This window comes from Lycium barbarum, chromosome 1 (genome assembly GCF_019175385.1).
Source record: "Lycium barbarum isolate Lr01 chromosome 1, ASM1917538v2, whole genome shotgun sequence".
Classification (NCBI taxonomy): Eukaryota; Viridiplantae; Streptophyta; class Magnoliopsida; order Solanales; family Solanaceae; genus Lycium; species Lycium barbarum.
The window spans coordinates 89,632,615-89,654,971 of record NC_083337.1 but is presented as its reverse complement, the minus strand read 5'-3'; positions in this window follow the sequence as shown (position 1 = coordinate 89,654,971).

The following is a 22,357-nucleotide window of genomic DNA, read 5'->3' as shown; positions in this document are numbered from 1 at the left end:
TGTTTGATGACGTTTGGGTTGTTGTTGTTGATGTTTATTGAGCCGAGATAAGTCTCGGGGGTGTTAGATATATAGAGGAAATGCTGCCCAATTTCCATTAAGTTCTTAACTAATTAAAATACTACTCAAGAAGTATAAACTAAGAAGTGATTCCCATAAGTGATTGGCTGTAGATTTATAAGTTTGGAAAATCGTAGTTCATTAACAATAGTGTTACTCTCATATTAAATAGGCTAAAGGAGCGACGGAGTAAGCTTGGTTACGGTTGATCTACGACAGGTATGTAGAGCCTACCTTTCCTTCTTTTGGCATGACCTTTATGGAATGAACAAATAATGTATACGTATGCTTCTAAAGAAAATTCTATTCTTAGCGCCACTAGGATGGCCGATGTCTTTGATTTCCATGAGTATTCCATGTGGTTTGATATGTATATATGATGTTCGAAAATTCTAGTTGGTATATTTCCGAATGTGTTCGAAAGAAGATTGATATGGCGTAAGTCTTTGATAAATATTTTGGTACGTACATATGATTCCAAAGTCTCCATTTGGTTTGTTCCATAATGATATTTGAAAGCTACCTAATATGTTTGTTACTTGAATTTCCAAATATGGCTTATGAAATATTTTTAGAAGGTTTTGCACTTCAAAAGCGCGCAACTTTCTTATACTAATTCCGATTGACCCGAATCTTATTTTTGAGCCTTCCGATGTTGGAAAATGTAATTGTCCATCGGTTTTGAAATTTATTTATGTATTTATATGCATATGGTTTCCTCACTACTCCGCTCGTCCATGCTACTATGATATCGTTCGCCGGATCCCAGGCCGGTTTTGTGATCGTGCGCACTATGATATATTCGGCCGTATGCTGTGTTACGGTTCCCGAGACCTCGCCATAGGGCCGGGTACCGTTTATGGAGTTATGTTGTGATATGGCTTACGATATGATTTGATGATGTGATATGTTATGTTCGGAGATGTACGGAGATTTGAAACCTTCTGGAGTTATGCTGTGTGTGGCACCAGCGTCGGAGTGGTGACCACGTTCCTGAGCCATATGCATGATTTTTACTTGCATGATATATATATATATATATATATATATATATATATATATATATATATATATATATACATATGCTTTCAGCACAGACTTTGATGTACTGATTCGGTAATGTTTCTCTGTACTTTTTTTATGTCAGTTATGGTTTGTATTTCTGTACTCTATGCTTTACATACTCAGTTCATCTTTCGTACTGACCCCCTTTCTTCGGGGGGCTGCGTTTCATGCCCGCAGGGACAGAGGTTCGTGATCCGCCAGTGTAGGCCACATATTCAGCTATCACAGACTGCTCCTTTTGATTCGGAGCCCATATGTTGGTACATATCTTTTATGGTGTATATGTCTCCGTATATTTGACTGTTTGGGGTACGGCGGGGCCCTGTCCCGTCATATGATTCCGATATCGTTTGTAGAGGCCTGTAGTCATATATGTGGGTCATGGGTCATGTGTGTGTTTGTTTGGGTATGACCTGCGTCTTAGTGCGGTCCCGTTTGCTATTATGGCCAAAACGGCCCATTTGTCTATATACGTGTATGTATCTGGCGATGTACATTCCGCCAACCTATCAGATTTGGATACGGCCAGAATGGCCTGTATATTTGTATATGTGCATATAATCGGCGATGTATATTCCGCCGCCTCTTTTGGTTTTGATATGATATTTTGTGCGCGAAATCGCGTAAGATAATATTTGTTTTTCGCTCTGTTTAAAATGATGAATATGAAATCTGAGTTAAGTTATTATATGACGATTTGGCTTGTATGTCTATTTGGGTGTCCAAGTAGGGCACCAGTTGCGGCCCACGGGGTTGGGTCGTGACAGGAATCACCGCTATTCTCTTCGGATTCGGACGCAAGAAATGACGAGGGTCGGGCGAGCGATGAGCAGACAGACGAGAATGAAGAACATACTTCACATGGTAGCTCCCCGGGCCAGGCTCGAGATTGATCGGCTACAGGTATATGAGATTTTCTTTAAAACTTTCTATGTATACGTAACCTCTGCAGGAATACTAATTAATAACGGCAGGTAGAAATTCAAAAAGGGGACAAAGGTTTAGCAGTTATAAGTAATGGCGACTGAGATGTCCCTGCCACCAGTGTGAATTTAGAAACCCCGGTAAAAGATAGTTATATGTATGGATAGGAGTAAATAGCGAAGATTTAAGCAGAGGCAATATGGTAGTTGTATGGTTAGGAAAGTGAGGATAGGAGCGGGACCCGCCGTGAGGACGTTTTGGGAGCTGTTAGAACCCCGACTTACTTTAAATAATGTGACAAAGGCCGTATGGGGCAGTCGGTAAAATTACACCAGGGTTCACCTATTAAAATGCACCAGAGTTTCAAGGTTAAGCGTGCTCAGGTGGGAGTAATTTCATGATGGGTGACCCCCTAGGAAATATGCTGAAAATTTCATAAATGCGAAAATAAGAGACGAGTGTAAGAGTAGACAACCCAAAGTAAATTGGGGTGTGGAAAGTGGTTAGAAACCCCATACGAGTCATGTAGGCCGAGACGAACTAAACTAACAGAAAAGGGGAAGGCATGACAACAGAAAGTTTTGAGGATGAAGGAAAAAGTACAGATGTCACAGGGTGAGACCGATATTGAGTCCACACTAGCTAATGCAAGGAATTCATGATAAGGCGGTGTGCGGGAACATGTCTAGTGAGGGGATAGACGCGGCAGACGCCACGAAGGAGGAATTGCAATTGTAAAGATCGCAAAGGGCAACCTAAGCTTCTAAGATGAATATGTTAAGTGACATGAGGCACCAACGAAAGAGACCTCCCCGAAGTATTATACTACGCTATGAGGCCAGTTTAACATTCGAGGACGAATGTTCTAAAGGGGGGGAGGATGTTATATCCCGCATTTTGTGCAATCGGATAACTCAAGGCAATCGCGGGAAGACAACAAGCAAGGCCACCCTTTATGTTGTATGGTACATGAGTTGCTTATGAAAAGTCTAGAAGTGGAAATACGGAGGAAGACGAAGGGCAAATTTGGAAATTGGAAAAAATGCTTCATGAATTACATAAACTAGTCAAAAATATAAGTGGGCTTGAAAGTCTTTTTTGGGCAAAAATTAAAGGCCCAACCGGCCATTGATATGGGTCCAAGCCCATGTGGGATTAAATTGTAAATTATAAAAGATGGATAGGTCATTTTTATCTCATGACACCTCTAGAAAATTCAAGAAAAGAAGAACAAAGAAAGAAGGAGAAAAGCCCTTGAGGCTTTCGGCCATAGTGAAAATCCAAGAGAAAAATTGCTAAAAATTTCTCCAAAAATCACTTTCTACTCCTTGGAGGGTGCATAACAACATGGTGGAGTTATTGGAGTGGTAGAAACAAGTATTGGTCCAAGGTGCCAAGCATAGCTAGCTTGAGTAGCTAAGTAAAAGAGGTATGATTCAAGCTTACTTTTCATGTCTTATGAATGGTTTATATGTGTTGTTGTATGCCATAATGGATGAAACTCATGAAGGGAGTGGATATAGCATGTAGTCGTGCATGTGTGTATATATGTAGGAGTTATGTTTCAATTATTTCATCTAGTATTTGGTAGTTATTGTTGTGAATTATATGTGGAAAATGGAAGTTGAATGAGTTTGGAGAATATTGATGTTGTGTTGTGGCCGTGAGGTATATGGTGTGTGCATGGCCGTGTATATTGTATGTATAGTAGTGTATATGTGTTGAAGCATGAAGAAATGGTAAGCAAGTGCTAGTTAGTATTTTGGTTGTTGTGTTGATTGATAATGGTGGCCGAATGTAGTGTTGTTGTTTTGGACAATCGAATTGATTTTTATGTAGTGTTTGATTGTTGTTGTCATGGATTCCATAATAAAAATGATGTTGTAATCATAGTAGATTTCATATCGCAAATAAAGGTTTGATAACTTTGGTGAAGTATTGATAATTGGGAGATTATGTATATTGAAGGAAATATGTGAATTGTTAGTGCGATTGTTGAATTATGTTAATAGTTTGGCCGGGTTCGAATTCCCGGATTGTGTTTGATGAGAATTTGACTAAATTGAATGTCGAGGATGGTATATTTACAGAGGAAATGCTGCCGAAATTTCGGTAGCAAAATGTTTCCTTAAGGTTTTGACTCTAAGTATACTAATGAAAGTTTTGGTAAAAATGACCAATTCGCAGATTTTGACAAAATTGTGACGTGAATTTGGAATAGCTAAAGGAGCGGAAAGAGGTATGTAAGGCTTCACCCTTCTTTCTATGGCATGTCTTAGATATAATAAGTTGGGTACGAGCCTCGGAGACAACCCTGTTCCCCGGAATCCGCACCTAAAGTTTTCCACTTTTCGTTCAATCGAATTGAACTAGAAAGTGCGCAAAATGGTAGAAAGACCTCCTAGACCCCTAGAACTTGCATAAATGGGACCCGATTACCCTAGAACCCTCACAAGTAATGCTATGACATGTAACGTATGCAAATAGTATACGCTGCCTCATCCGGCCCGAGGTGGGCCCGTTATTCTCGGATTTTCCTTATAGTCTTGTCTGACTTACTTGAAGTGAATCTAAAGGGGACCTTTGATCCCAATTTCGCCACCAAATGATAGGTATTATGACTACTCTAACAAGGATACTTCCATGATGATAATGACAACAATGATGTTAGACAAGAGTATATGCCTATGATAAGTACTACCGGAACGATTCCATGACTAAGATTTCTAAGCTAAGTATTCTATGTGAATAGGAAAATGATAAACTAATTCTTGAATCTTAATTATATCCCCTAGCTATGAATTTACTTTCTAAAGACTCCCAAGCCTATGAACTGTCATCTATGACGCCCACGATTTCATTCTACGTTTACTTTAATACTATTCTCCGTTGACCATCTCACCTTAAAATATTCGTCCCTTCGAGGTGAGACAAAAGCGATCACAAGTATTCCATAATGTAATCGGAGGTCACCAACCTTACGTCACTCCGGTAGGTACATGATTTTCTTTTGACTCCCTTGCGTGCTTATATGATATATATATAGATATAAAACATGTATATTTATATAATATATATATATATGTATATAAATAAGATAAGTAAATGTATATAAGACATGTATATGTATACAAGCTATGTATATGAATACAAAAATATGTGTACGTATATAAGATGTGTATATGCATACAAAGTACATATATGCAAGCTATGTATATGAACCTGGGCTGAGGGGAAGGGATACATGGGGGAATGGGAAGGGAAATATGTTTCACTGCCACCTGATCAGCTGGCTTATCATCCCGGACGCGGGGTGCCCGGACGCGGAATATATGGGTGAGCCGGTGTATATCGGCGCTATGTGGGTGAGCCGACATTGCTCGGCGCTATGATATGACCTACCATGTCATGACCAGGCATGCTATGATACGATATGCTATGACATGCTATGCTACGATATGATATGCTATGCTATGATACGCTATGCTATGACATGATATGCTATGATATGCCACGACAGGATATGATATGACAAGCTATGCCATGATATGATAAGCTATGCTATGATATGACAAGATATACTATGACATGATACCCCAGGACATACTATGCTATGACATTGACATGATATGAGTTCTATTTTCCACGTTCACGGAGGGGGAACGTTCTTAAAAGGGAAAGACAAACCATGCATGATAGCCGCCCAAAAAGGGGCCTTACTATGTACAGGTTACTATCTCGCCTCATTATATGTCCTATGACTCCATGATATTATTAATCATACTCTATGTTACTGCTTGTATTATCTTCCATGCCTTACATACTCGGTACACTATTCGTACTGACGTCCCTTCTTATGGACGCTGCGTTTCATGCCGCGCAGGTCAGCAGACAGGTGGATTTGATCCCTAGAAGCTCTACCAGCCGCACTTGACAGCGCTCCAGTTGTTCCGGAGCCCCACTTCTGCGGTACTATTTTGTGTATGTATGTTCGGGCACGGCAGCACCCGGCCCTTTCTATGTATAAGCGTACTATGTCTAGAGGCTCGTAGACAGATATGTACAGTCAGTCGGGTACAGTTAGATATATGGTGTTTTAGCATGTTAATGTTGTTGTATAAAGTGATAACGAAGTCTACTAGACTATGTTCATAATAACGCTACTAATGTTAATGTTCAAAAAAAAAATACGGTACTGTTCATACGGCTTGCTAAGAGGTAAAGGCAAAATGATAGACAAGGGGTGCTCGGTACAAGTATCGGGTACTCGTCACGGCCCCTAGTTGGGTCGTGACAGTAAGGTCGAGAACTCTCGATCCCATTATGGAGTAGCCATGATTATCATGCCTCACCTTGAAGGAACTAGCATTATAAGGTGAATCTCGTAACAATGAATATCAACAAGGAATCATTAGCTCATAAGAACATCAGATCATAAGCTTTGAAATTTCTAAACTTTGACTCATCATTATTATTGTCATATTCACAATGCATCTCTTATCTTTATTTCATGAGAAGCTCTCAATAATCATAGACTCATAATTTTTGGAACATAAGAGAGTCATGGGAAGATAAAGCAAGTCGCATTATAGGAATCATGCCTTAGAGAAGAAGGGACTAGCCTTACATACCTTTTCGCCTTTCTAACTTGTCGACTAAACGCTTCCTTCAAAATTCATAATTCTACATCCAAGGGAATTCTTGCTAAGATTAGATAATCGATAACATACTTAAGCTTAAGTTAAAGCGACTAAAGGCTAATAGAAATTTGGGCAGAACTTCCTTTGTTTCTACAAATTTTTCCATATAATATAACAACTCCCAAACATCAATAACAACATTCATAATATCATAATCAATAACTTCAACAAATTCGACACTATCCAATTCTTAAAATTCCCTCTCAAAGTCATTCATAACTATAGCCATAATATAACACCACATTCATTCTCATATAATGCTTCTCCAATAATGTTAATGTTATTCATAAGAAGATTATACTCATAATATCTCAAGGATTATGGTCCATGTAAAACTATTATTCAAGAACACCATTATTTTCACATTTAAGCTCCATATTCTACTTTCTTCCATAATCCAAGTCTTTCAACCCTTCAATATTCTAAATAACATGAAATGATCATAAAACTCACCTTTGATTGTGTAGGAATGGGTTTTGGATAGAAATGCTTCACTTGGAGAAAACCCTAGCTTCAACTTCAAAAAATTCTTGACTTCTAGCCACCCTAGAGTGCTTCCTTGCACTTGATTTCCTTGGATTAATGATGTTGATCTTTGATTTGGATTGGATTTATGTTAGTGAAATATGTGGAACCTTCTAGAGGTCTTGATAGAAGTGGAGAAGTTGGAAGAATGAAAAATTAGAAATGGGAACATGTATTTATACTTAGAAAATATTCAGCCAGACGGGATTTATACGGACCCTTATACGGTTCGTACAATATTACGCGGTCCGTATAAGTGGCCATATTTCACCATCAGGGAAATCCCCTTTTCTGTAAGGTTATACGGACCCTCATACGGACCGTACAAATTTAGACGGACTGTATAAATGGTCGTATAACTCCATTTTTCTGAAGTTAATCCTGTCACTTCATTTGATCTCCAATCCTTATGGAACCTTATTTTCACTTGTTTGACACTTCATTAATAATCTAAGGAGCATTATAAACTTTCCTCAAGACATTACTAAATCAACATTAGTTCGGTACTTTGCAAACCCTTTTCAAAACGACTTATACTTTATATTCTTCAACGAACTTTCTTCTCTTGCCTCAAATGTCATTGGAATCTTAATTAGAACCGTTAAGTACTACTTCTTACTTGTAGAAATATCATATACTTCTTACCCTACGTTAGTCTATCTACCACATGACGACATGACATTTTTCGAGGTGTAACACTCTTTCCCCCTTTAAAAACATTCGTCCTCAAATGTTAAGTTCTCGGGAATTCTACAAAACATTTGCCAGAGTTTTCCCTGTAATATGGCGCTATCTTCCTGTCACAACAGCCCATAATAACATCACCTCACCGGGCTACAACACAATAGCAAGAAATTATGGCTACACACGACCAAAAGCATTAAAAAGTAAGCATTACATACCTCATAATACTAATGTCTCATCTTGAATCTCTTCCGGGGGTGGAAACAAGTGTGGGTACTTCGACTTCATGTTCTCTTCTGCTTCCCAAGTCATTTACTCTCGATTATTGTTCCGCCACAAGACCTTAACTGAGGCTATCTCTTTATTTCTATGTTTTCGTACTTGTCTATCTAGTATAGCAATAGGTACCTCTTCATAGGTCAACCTTCCCGTCACTTGAACATCATCTACAGGCATGATTCTAGTAGGATCTCCGATACACTTACGGAGCATTGATACATGGAAAATTGGATGGACCGATTCAAATTCTGGGGGTGAGTCCAATTCCTAAGCTACTCGGCCTATCTTATGGATAATCTTATAAGGTCCAATGTATCGAGGACTTAATTTTCCCCTTTTATTAATCATCAACATAGAATTCTAAGTCTAGCTGACGATTGTCCGCATAAGATTTCTGGTGACTTTGGGCTGTCAATAATCTATCTTGGATAACCTTGATCTTTTCCACTGCTTGTTGAATCAACTCCGGACCTATTAGTTGTACCTCTCCTACTTCAAACCACCTAATCGGGGATCTACACTTTCTTCTATATAGAGCTTCATACGAGGCTATCTAAATACTTGAATGATAGTTGTTGTTGTATGGGAACTCACGAAGAGGTAAGTGGTCATCCCAACTATGTTACACCTCGGAAAATTTCCCGTTAGTACGCAAGTAAATGAAATAATGATGTGTGCGAGGGGTGCAAGTGTATAATGTTTCATGGGAAATGTATGTAAAGGGATGTGGATGATTAGAATGAAAAGTCGAGAAATGAGAAAAATTGAAAGTTGGCAAAACTGCCCAGTGGTCGTATAGTGCAAAATACGGACCGTAAAGTGCAATACGGTCCGTAAACTTGAAGTCGTAAACTGGCATGCCCAACTTCAACTTTCTGCCAGCCGAGGAAATGGCTAAACACGACCTGGTGGACGGATCGTAAAGTGATTTACGACCCGTAAACCATGGTCGTAAATCGCCATGCATGCAGGCCAAAGTTTCTGGTCCTGCTTAAGCTTAAAGACGACCACGAGGGATGGTCCGTAAACTAAAATACGGACCGTAAACCTCCATGGACGACCACTGTTCACCCAGTACAGATTTTCCAATTCATTAAATATGAGGATCGAGACTTATTTTATTTCATTACAACATTACACCACTTCTCTCTAAAACTTCTCTCTACATTTATTATATGAGTTTTCAAGGATTATAAGCCATCAATAACATTAAAACAAGTGAATCAAAGATAAGGGAATCATCAAGGATCATCCAAATCAAGAAATCCAAATGGAGAAAAACTAGGGTTTTGCTCAAAGAAGAGTATTATCAATCAAAGCATTCGAGTATGTATAACTCTCAATCAAAATTCTGCTTGAAGAGAAAAAAGTCTATTTGACTGATACAATTCTCTTTCTGCTATGAATAAAACTTCGTGAAACAAATCCATGGGAATATTACAACCTTCGACTAACCAGCTTAGTGTCTGGCCCGCAGTCCCCAGTTCTTACAATATCTAACTTTAATATAGTTGCTTCAGCTTTTGAATTTCAAACTTTTTGCGGCCAATCTTCTCGAATGCTTTTTGAGGCCATTTCTTGTTACCTATGATGACCAATAGATCTGACTTTCCATCCAAAGTAACACGTTTATTTCTGCCTCATTAAAAACCTTACCGGAAATACCCTTTCTTTGTTTTCAAGGATAAAAATCGGATGAAGGGAAAAAGAATGCAACACGTGTTTTCTAAGTCCTCCAGATAACTTTGCAATCTTCCCTTGCTTCCGAACTTAATTATTGCTAGGATCCGCTTTCCTTTTTCTCCTGCAATAAATGTTGAAATTTTCTTAGAAAAAACATTCACAAAATTTAAACTTACCTCGAATGATTTTGACTTGCGACCATTTGGTACAAATTTCTTCCCTGTAATCTTATCTGTTTAAACACTTCTTTGCTCATTCCTTCTACTCACTTCATCTATCGATTATTCCTCCATCTTCACTGTAAGTTTTTTTTAAGCCATAAATCTTCCTTGCCTATACCACTACCGGACATTCCACTCATCGAAGCTTTTTGCCGAGATGAACTCTACTCCTTCCCGCGTTTGAATTTCTAACCGTCTGAGTAAAGCTGCGATCACAACGTTTGTATCTTGTCTCCAAAGTCTCCCCAATACAACCTTAAAATCTATGCCTTCTTTACTACTCGAAACTTTGTTGTCCTTTCTCCGCCTCTGGTGACAACTAACAATTCTACAACTCGCTTCTCAATCGCTCTGTGTCCAATCATATCCCAGGTTTCCTTTCTTGGGTAGTTCTATTTCACCCATCATTATCAACTGTTCTATAACCCCGTACTGAATAATGTTCACCGCCCTTCTCAGAATAACTACAACTCCGAATACTACGCAATTATTAATCAAAGTAGAAATCACCAAATCATTAGGTCGGGGTGAGATTTCTTCTACACTTCTGCTGCCAATTGACAATGCTTTCTTTTGTTCTTGTTTGCGAGCTCCTGTTACCTCATTATCTCTACCCGGAGGAATTTCCTTGATTTTATCGGGCTCGTCAATTATCATGTTGATAACATGGTGTGGTTCGGTATGAAGCTCTTGCTTGACCAAATCACTGTTCTTTCCGTAGTTATCTTTGGCCCTGTCACTTAAGAATTCTCTTAAGTGGTCATCTTTTAACAACCGTGCAACCTCATCCCCGAGGTTCCTGCAGTCAGCGGTCCAATGACCATGGGTTCCATGAATCGTAAAATAAGCTCATATCCCTCTGACTGGGATCTGATCTCATTTGTCTAGGCAGCTTCGCACCATCAATCTTACTTATTGTTTCGACCAACTCTACTAAATCAACATTGAAATTATATTCTGATAACCTCAGATTTTCAATATTATTTGTAATTGAATCAACTGTTGCAGATTTGGACTACAACCCCATCTATTTTGACTTGAATCGATCTTTCTATCAGAACTTGGCCTCTCATATTGATTATTTTGGTTCCGTTCCGATTTTGAACGAGACCTTTCCTGTTAACCATATGGTTGATATCTTTTCCAAATCTGAAATCATAATTAGCATTCCTTCTAAGCTTGTCATGGTTCCGACTACGGCCAGTCGATCCTGCTGGTAACCCAAATTGATCGTCTTCCACTCAAATTATTGGTTCATACATATTATGAACATCCGCCTATGTTGTAACGGGAAATTCCAATAGGTTTTCTTTCAATTTCAACGAAGCGCCCGAACTTCTAGCGTTTAAACCCTTGGCAAATGCCTCTGCTGCGCATTCATCCAAGACGGCCGGTAATAGCATCGTTTCCTTTGGGAACCCTATAACAAACTCACGAAGCAACTCAGCATTGCCTGGGCAATCTTGAAGATATCTGCCTTCTTTGCTGACACCTTCTTTGCTCTAGTATGTGCTTTGATAAAAGCATCCGCAATCATTTCAAAAGAATGAATCGAATGCTCGGGAAGCAATGAATACCAAGTCATTGCTCCTTTGGAAAATGTTTCACCAAACTTCTTGAGTATAATAGATTCAATCTTGTCTGGCTGCATATCATTCCCTTTAATGGTACATGTGTATAAGGTCACATGCTCCTGAGGATTTTTGGTCCCATCATATTTGGGTAGATCCGACATTTTGAACCTCTTCGGGAATAATTTAGGTGTTGCATTTGGTGGGTGCGACAACTGCACATATCTCTTCAAATCGGTCCCTTCAGTACAGGTGGGGCTCTTGGAATCTGGCCCATACAAGAATTGAATGCTTTAAATTCTTTTTCGTCTCGATCCAATCGACTGTTTAACTCTTTCTCGTTCTTTTCTAACCGATTGGAAAGGGCCTCCAAGTATTGCATAATGTCCGACATTTTTTTGTCACCTTGTGTTTCACTGCTATTTTGTCCGTGCTCAATATTCGCATTGGGTAGGTTTGTTCCAACATTATTCCTTCTTGCCTGCAAATCAGCAATAGCTTTTTACTGCTTCTCCAGCAGGTCCAAGATCTTTGCTAACCCAGGATTTGCTGCCGCCACTTTCTCTTCGCGTTCATCATTATGAGTTAAATTATTTCCTATATGCTTGGATCCACGAGGGGAAATTTGGGCTTTTATGATTCCTCGCGCTGACTTCTGTTGTCGGATCTCTTTCTTGTGCATTGACATTGTTCAATACTCCACCAGTTTGATTTCCATTGTTTGTCATTGTCAATAACTACCTGGTAACAAAGATTAAAAAGTTATAAGTAAAGTAATAAGAGCAACAAAACAGTATCACTATTATCCTTAGCCCCACGGTGGGCGCCAAACTATTTATCCTAAAAAGAGAACAGCTGAATTTATTTATTGTTTAAAGGATATGTGGTTTGATTTGTTATAACCAGTGAATAAAAAGGTCAATAACGACTAGAGAAATCAAATGAATAAATCAATAAGAAATTATAAAGAAATAATGAAATAATTAAGCCTGGGCTTTGATGATCCTCAGAGAGAATCCTTCGATAGACTTTCCTCCGGTGGAACAATTATATGCTTTGGGCTTGCTGAGTAAATGTTAGCCCGGTACAAAAGAATGACAAAGTAAGCTTAATCGCAAAAGATTGAATAGTAAGAATGTGTCTTATTAATTGTTATTCGATGATCCTTTTTAGAGGCCTTTAGGCTCCTTTTATAGTACGAATACATCAGCGCTCAAGTCGTGAAGAATGACAAAGTAAGCTTAATCGCAAAAGATTGAATAGTAAGAATGTGTCTTATTAATTGTTATTCGATGATCCTTTTTTAGAGGCCTTTAGGCTCCTTTCATAGTACAAATACATCAGCGCTCAAGCCGTGATTAAATTCTAATAATGAGTAATAATAGACAATAAATGTTGCTTTAATTCTAAATGGTAAAGTTTTCTACGAATCTGGACCGGTCACACAACGTTAATCTTTCATCAATGACCCGAGACAATTGCCTTGGAAGGTTTGCTCTAGGTTTATCCGGGGTCTCTCATTCCGACCATGTGGAACGACTAAGCAATGTTTCACTCCAAACTGCCATGTGTTCCATTCCCATTGGGCCACGTGTCGAGCTTTATCTTGTCATGTATGCATGGTTAAACCAATAATCCAATAAGCTTATATTGAAATTACCCTTTTATCCCGAATTATATACTAGTGGCTTTAATTTTAATTTTTAAATACAAATCTATTTCTAAATTACTTACCGCAGGCCCGTTCATTCTCGCGAAGTCTCAATTCTCACACAAAACTAGGGCTTGCGATGCCTCTCTGTCTCTGCCTCTCTCCATCACTTCTCAAAAGAACAAATGGGGTTGGCCTTGTTTTGTTTTTGAAACAGTGTTGCAGTGCGTATTATAGTTTTTGTCTTGTAATTTGTGTAGACTTTATGCCTGAAAGTAGTGTATGTATGAACATATTAAAACAAGAGACAACAAAAAAATTAGCGGGACTTTTCTTATTGTTTAAACCAAAAACCGAACCGTTAAGGATAAAAAACTGTTAAACCGAAAACCGATAACGAATATCTTAACGGTTTGGTTTTGGTTTAGCATATTTACAAACCGAAAACCAATAAACTGAACCAGTAATTCATAAAACTGAACCGAACCAAGCACCCTAGTATAATAAGAGAAAGCTTATGAAACATAAATTCTACTTTTCCCTGAGTGGATAATCGGTGTAGATACACTTTAGGCAGTTGTTGAGGTTAGATTAACCATGCACCGACTTCACAGTGAAGCTATAGTCCATATTCACTAACTTAAGATCGTGAATCTGCATTTATGTTAATTCATTTCACTTTGTATAAATTCAAGAGTCTAAGATCCCCTTAGGATTAAAAAATGTACCCTTAGGCATTGAAGTACATTTGGAAGTGTTCAGTTAATATAAGAAACTAAGGTAGTTTCTCTTGAGCTTCAGATTTACATCTAACAGATACAAGACTTTTGGTCGACCTTATGTTACACAGGTGAAGATCGGTGATCTTGGTTTGGTAACAATCGTGGGGAAGAGCCATGCAGCGCAATCCATAAGTAAAATTTCTTCATATGGGTTTTGGGTCGTGTCCGGTTTTTTTAATTGAGTTTTTATTTATTAGATTTTAAAAAATTAAAAGAGTAAAAAAGAGTTCTCCATAAGAAAGTTAGTATTTGGTGTAATTTTTGTGTTAGTATACTTAAAGTTTAGTGATTTTTGTGTTAGAAGAGTTGTTAAGTGACTTTTGTGGAAAAAAAAAGTAATAGTTATGTTACTATGCATAAAATTTACCTCAAAATTAAAGATGAAGAGGTGAAGCTATGATTCTTTTTTTAACCGTTTGGACCAACAAAAAAAAAAAAAAAAACATCTTTATTTTTGTTTACTCTTTTTTATTTAATTTGTTTTTAAATATTTGACTCGGTTAAGTTTTTTCTTCCGTAAATTTGAGGGACTATAATCGCACGTATACATTAATTGAAGGTTAATTATGCACGGTTGAATTACATAGAGACCAAAACTGAAAAATAACTATAAGTCAGGGATTCAAATTCCTATTTTCCCTTAACTTAGTTTGATTTACAAATATAGTTCCCGTAATTCAAACTGTCTCGTGCAAATTGTTTTATTTCTTTGTTTAATTTTTAGTTCTTCACAAATTCTACTTTATTTTATGTATTTTATTCAATAACATTTAACTATAATTTATTGATTAATCTACTTCGCGTAGTTCTTCTATACTTTTTCTTAATCAAGCCATCTAATATGAATTTGATATGTATAAATAACTCACTTTCTATCACAGTTTCATTAACCACTAGCATAGAGTCAATCTCCTCTAATTTATTGCACTCGAATTTGGGTTCGAGCTTTGTTTATGAAAATTTGTTTGGTAGGGAGCGTTTCCCCTAAATGGGCCCTACGCAGCGCGAATCCAAATATGGCCGGGCTCCAACACGGGTGGCGGACACCAGGTTGAAAAAAAAATATGAAAATAAAGGATTCATATTTGTATTAATTAATACGTTTATACCTCTCAAACATATGCTATTTTGATGGTTGGATTTATTTAAGATACTCTGCTGAGTCTTTATAAGAAAATCATGAATTGGAAATGTTCACACCCGATACGGCAATACATATTATCCTTACGGCAAGAATTTTGGAAATTCTCTTTGTCTGCGGCATCAGAATCAAGATAATTTTTGACCAAAAAAATAAAAGATAAGGCGGATTTGTTATAAAATATCTTGATTCAATTGTCCTTTAAATATACAAACCGGCCGTTGAAGGTTAATATCCTTTCAACAATTTAAAGGGCAAAATGGCTGGTAATCTCCAACTAATTAGAAATGGCCTTCTTTTGTTTTTTGGTTAAATGGCCTTCTCCTTATTCATCTGAAACACTTTTCACTTATACATTGTTTCCATTTTTAACAAATTGAAATACTATAACTTAAAATAATAAAAGGTCTTTATCATAATGTAAAAAACTACGCCTTTTAGTTTTTATTATTTCTTCTCATATGTTTTCTTTGCTAAACGAATATATCCAGGTGGACCTTATCCACCAAGTTGACGAGTTAGTATCAAATCCGTTAATGTTGGGGAATTAATCGTTGTTGATATTGTACACATCGAAATTTTACTGAATTTAAAATAGCACGCTACAAGACAAGTTCAATCCATGTTTAAATTTTAAGGTCCGTTAGAATTTGTTGAATGCTATTTTACTCTAAATCCTAGCTCATGTTTATATAAAAGGGCACATATTTCCTTAAAAAAGCTTCTTGAATGTCCCATAAACTCATGGGTATTCATAAAGAGATTAAGAAATCAAATATTGTATTTCAACTCAAAATAACGAAGTCTTGCCCGACATTTTTAGCGATCAAAACATCTCAAGGAGGTCCAAATAATCAAACGTTCGAGAAATACGCTACTACTGACCCTCGAATTACGGAGAATGGGAATAAACAGAATTGTACCTGCACTGTTTATCAATAAAATATTTCCGTTTCTCGTTATTTTTTTGTGGTTGTATTTTATTTTAGACACTTTAGAAATTTATCGCCAACAAGTTGGCACGCCCAATGGGACGACCAAATCTGCCCTTCATGTCTTCTCTCACAAATCATATCTGCAAAATCTGGAGCCACAAAACCGCAAAGATGGAAGCTCCATTTTATGGGCACTTCAAGTCTCGTCAAGATCATACTTCGACAAGCCTTGAAGTAGGGGTATTTGTAGACATCAGAATTTTATGTACTCTACAAGATGAACCCGATCCATGTTCTTCAAACCCTAAGACCCGACATAGTTTTTTGGAGACTACTCTATCCTAAATCGAGCTCATGCCTATAAAAAAGGACACATTCTCTTAAAGAGGCATCTCGAATATTCCATAAACTCATGGGTATTCATAAAGAGATCAAGATATCAAATAATGTCTTTCAACTAGAAATATTGATTAAACAGAATTCTACACGCACTGTTTAGTAATAAAATATTCTTGTTTCTTCATATTTGTTTGGGGTTGCAGTTTTCTTTCCACTTATAAAAAATTTGTTGCAAACAATTGGCGCACACAGTGAGACCAAGTTTGCTATTCATCTCTTCTCTCACAAATTAGATCTGCGAAACTGCAAAGATGGAAACTCTGTTGCTATATGTACTTCAAGTCTCGCCTCTGAGTTTCGCCAAGCCTATACTCCTACAAGCCTTGAAGAAAGGGACATTTGTATACATCGAAATTTTATGGGACTCTACAAGGCGAGTCCAATCCATCTTCAAATTCTATATTCCGTTAAGATTTCTTGGAGGCTACTCAACCCTAAACTCTGGCTCACACCTATATATATGTAAAAGGACACATATTCGCTTGAAAAGACATCTCGAAAATCCTATAAATCCCTGAGATATTCGCAAAGAGATCTAAGGCATCAAATACTACATTTATCAAACTTTGCCCGACGTTCTTGGAGATCATGTACATCACAAGGAGATCATCCTACTTTCGAGAGATACGCTACTAACAACCCTCGAATTACGGAAAAAATTTAAAAGAGAAGAATCAAGGGATAAACACAATCGTACTCACAAATATTCATCAATAAAATCTCATTTGCTTCATACTTTATTTGAAGTTGCAGTTTATTTTCCACATATAAAAATTTGTTGCAAACAATGCCCATAACCACGATAATTCCCGGAAATATATTAAACCAAACTTTGCTAATCTTCCAAGAAAAAAGATACACGTTAAACCAACTTCACAACTTGGTACGTGAGAATAATTTAACAACTATTTTAAGGATAATATTGTAGATCTCATCAGTTTGACTTCGTAACACTAACCTCTCTTGTGAGTTACGATATTATGCTTATCTTCTTTATTCTGATTTCTTTCGTAAGAATTCTGTTATTATATTTTCCATACATATAGAAAATTAAAAATTGACGAATTTACCTTTACTAGTAGACTCTTTTATTTTACAAATGCTTTAAGAATGAAAATCTAAATTCATTAGCTGGAAGGACTTTCATACTTTGCGAACATCTTCCGGCGGAGCTAGTGGAGGATTATTTTTCATGATGAAAGATCTAGCCGTTTGGCCATAGTGTTTACCCCTAAATTTTGGTAACAATTGAATTTGTAAGTGAGGTATAGGATATGCGGATGAATTTTAATCTATTTTTGGTTGATACGAAATATGTATGGACTTGTTTATGATAATATATATAGATATGTATGCTAATCCCTTGAATAAGTATGTTGATATTGGTGATTAAGCTAAATATATATATATATATATGGTAATGTATTGTATTAAATGGATGAATAAAGCCGAAAAATACTGCAGATCCGGACTAAAATTAGAGAGAGAGAGAGCTTCAATATATTTTCTATAACAATGTTCTAGATCTGAAAAAAGCAAACCCCTAAAGTAGGAAAATGTCCTCTATTTATAGGTTTGCCTCATAGGCCTTGAATACAACACGAAGCCTTTTATAATAAAGAAACCCTAAAAGGATAAGGTAGGACCGTACGGCCTGACACTCGTACGGTCATCAGTACAAAATGTCAGAACGGTCTTGACACCGCAACGGGTTAACTGGACCAATAGCCACGTTTAGTTCGGACATGGAGTAACCGGACTAACGGCCACGTGAGTTTGACTTCGAGAAATTGGATTAACGGCCACGTTGAGTTTGGTTGGGAGACACCGGATCAACGGATACACTTCTCTTATCTCGGGTCAGCCGCATTCGGCGCAACCCCCCCGGTCTGAAGAAAACACCGAACATACTCGCACTCATCTGGACCTACCCTCGGCCCCCAGTCTCATCGGTCTTACATTGACGTGGTTTTCACCATATACAGATAGTCCCCACACTTTCCAGACTGTAGTTTTACCGGAGTAGCGAGAAGTGGATAAGTCACAAAATCGGTGGTTTCATGAGCTCGTTCTTATCTTACAATTTGGCGGGAACAGTTATGTCACGTCCTTCTGACATCGAACACGTGTCCCGTCCCGAATGGCTGACCTCGGGAACCGCCGTAATGCACACCACTTCATATCACGTCTCATTAATTATGGGACGCGTGTCGCCGGCCAATTGGTTGCTCTCTGTAACCGCTACAGTTCCATGCCTCTATAAAGCCCTTAGCCATTTCACTTTTCCATTTTCATTTCTTCACTTCTTCATCTCTTGCTCATCTGATCGTTTCACTTCTCCTTTCTTACTCATTTGATCATAAGAAGCGAACTTGCCATCTTCTCCATTTGATATATTTTGATCGAAAGTGCACCTTTGCTACCTCTTTCATTTGTCATTTTGCGTCCTTCAACTGCTTCTTCCATCCTCCTTACATTTCCTCCATTGTTTCGTTTTCTAAATTTTACCTCTCCCACTTCAAATTCTCGAATCTTTTTACCCACTCTTTCTAAATGTCTGCCAACACCGAAACTACTTCCCAGGACGTTCCCTCGGTTTCTTCTCAGGGACCCGAGCCAGCCTCAAAACCCAAGGGAAAAACATTTGTTGAACTAACTTCTTTGGACATAGTGCCATCCAGAGCCAACTACAGCCACAAATTTGACGTCGAGAAGATATCTCCGATTACGGATAGGGGTTTCAACGTAAGGCGATACCCTTCGTCTATTACGGAGGATCTCCTCTCCCAGGTCCGGGCCGACTGCGGATGGGGTAATCGTCCGATGCAAGTGTTGGCCCCCGAGCCCGACGAGTCTATTACTAATTATAGAGAAGGTTTCCTATACGTTTACACCTAACCATTTATGCTCAAACTCAACCCTCCAATTGACCCGGTTATTTTGGAGATGTGCCGGATGTACAACGTGACCTTGGCCCAAATTGGGCCGATTATCTGGAGGACCGTGGCCTGCCTCCAGTTATTGGCCAATAATGTCAAAAAGGAATTCACAATGGCGCACTTCATCCGGTTATATTCCTCTAGACTCTTCCGAAGGGGCGTGATAAAGCTCGCCAAGCGAGGTCGGAACCCGATCTTTTCCAAACTCGACAAGGATAGAGATCGAGGGTGGTTGAAACGCTATGTCTGGGTAAAGACCGCGGACGTTATTCCAGTCGATTGCATGCCCTTTCCGGAGAGGTGGAACGATAGGCGTAAGTTCCTTAATTCTCCCTTTTATAATTATTCTTCCTCCATGCTTTGTCAACACTTGCTCATTTGCATACATGTGATTTCTCCCCTTTATTTTTTCTTTTTCTTTATTAGCCGAGGCATGAATACCTCCGGCCATCCGGAACCTTACCGAATGGGTTGGAGCAATCATTGGTCAGCATAATCATGAACAACGGACATGGGGGGACCTGTCGCGTGGCCGATGGGTTGCCCAAAATCACAGTAATCTTCTTCTTGATTTGGTACATATTTCGTCCTCCGCTTTTTCCTTTTCTTTCTATAACCCCTTCAGTATTTAGGTTTACCCAAGGGCTCGGTAGAACCAAGACCGGAACCAGCAGCCGAGCTTGCTGTACCGGTTCCTGAATTTGATACGGCAGGGTCATCTCGGTTCATTGCTGCTGCCGGTAAGAGACGGAGAAAGCCCTCGGACAAAGGGCAGAAACCAAAGAAAAAGGCAAGGAGTGTTGTTCGGACTCTGAGGGATGAATCAGAGCCCGACTTTCTTATTCAAAGGGTTTGTAAAGGCCCCTCCGTCGCCTCTGTTCCAAAGGAGGAAGCCACCATTCCTCCCTTTCCTACAACTGAAGAAGGACTTTTCATTCCGGCTCCGCACACAAGTGGGGATGAAGTTCTTTTTCCAACTCATCTAAGGCCAATTGAATTCATTGACATTTCAGGTGACGCTTCACCCGAAGAGATTCCCCTGCAGAGGCCTAGATGATCCAAGACATCTTTGAATATTGAGGCTGAACAAAGAGAAGAGTCAGCACCCGATATCGAGGCTCCAACGGATACCAACCCACTGCCCGGTGATGACTAAGCTGCAACATCTGAGGCACCTGCTTCTACCGAGACCGCTGGGGCTCTTCCGGCTACTCCTACTCCTATGTCGAGGTCTAATAACCTCAATGACATGTTCTCGGATACCGCTCCAGCAATCGAGGAAGCTACTGGGTTTGGCCATCTTCCCATTCCTCGGGTCACGAGGCCGGCTAGCCGGTCCACAGAAACGGGTGCGAGGAACAATCTCGTAGGTATTTTTCCAGCCCCTAGTGTAGAGCCGAGAAGGACGAGGTCAGCGGTGATCACCGTTGTCACGACCCAGCTAGGGGCCGCGACGGGTACCCGGAGCTAATTACCGAGCACCGCTCACCCTACTACTTGTCTTGCTCATTTAATACTTTTTTTTTTATCAATTTTACATACCAATTGTAGGAAAATCATATTTAATCAAAACATAAATACTTTATATACATTTGCCTCTCGGCCATCAAAATAATATATATACATATGAAAACATCTTGTGAGACCATCTAACCCACACTGCGTATCTACGAGCCTCTACTAACATAATGAATACATAGACGGAACAAGACTCCGTCATGCCCAAAATATGCATATATGAATGTACATCAAAAGTATAGCCATAAGCATCTCCGAACAATGGAGTGCTATCTATCAGCAGACAGCTACTGAGGACCTGGGCCAAGCTCTCCTCCCTGTCTACCTGTGGGCATGAACACAGCGTCCGAAGAAGGGACGTCAGTACGAATATTGTACCGAGTATGAGAGGCATACAAAATGAAAGGAGACATCAATAATATGGGGATAACATCAACATGAGACATCTGGATCTGAATGATAATCATAAATGAAGTAATGCATGCTATCTTACTCATACTCATCATCATAACATGTAAGCATCATATGCAAGCTTCCCGTCCATGTCGAAACGGTGCGATAATCAATAATATTAGCCCGCATCCAGGCCTCCCACGTCCGGGGTACCATCTCATGCCGCCCACTAGTGGTGTTTGCCCATGCCCGAAGGTCATGGTGTATCTGTATAGCTGCCCGCCTTGGCGGTGACTGCCCGGCCAACTAGGCACGGTGTGAAATGCTCATGACATGCTTAACGTAAATACTCATAGTAATATGCTTATCATAAAATACTTATCTTATCGTAATGCGTGTATAAGGCTCATGATCAACTTTACTCTATCGGGGTGACGTAAGGTCGTGATCCCCCGGTTACATTATGGAACCATTATGGACATTCTGCCTCACCTTGAAAGGACTAGTACATAAGGTGAGTGTAGGCAAGGAATAACATCATCATCATTCTAGTGTCATCATATTGTATAACTTATCTCATATAGACATTCATAGGTATAAGCTTTTAACTTCTTAGAATGTAAGAACTCATGAAGGGAATAGGGATTCAAGCTAAATGATTCATGCCATTAGAAAGAAGGACTAGCCTCACATACCTTGGTCGTTTAGCTAAGATATCGCTCACTTATTCTCCATCGATATCACGTCGTTACCTTCATAAGAGAATTCGTATCAACATTAGTAAACTATCTATAAGAACGCATCGCTAATCCTAGAAAAAGTTGGGCAGCGTCTCCTTTGCTCATACTACTTTTCTCACATTCTATATCAACTCCCAATATTCATAA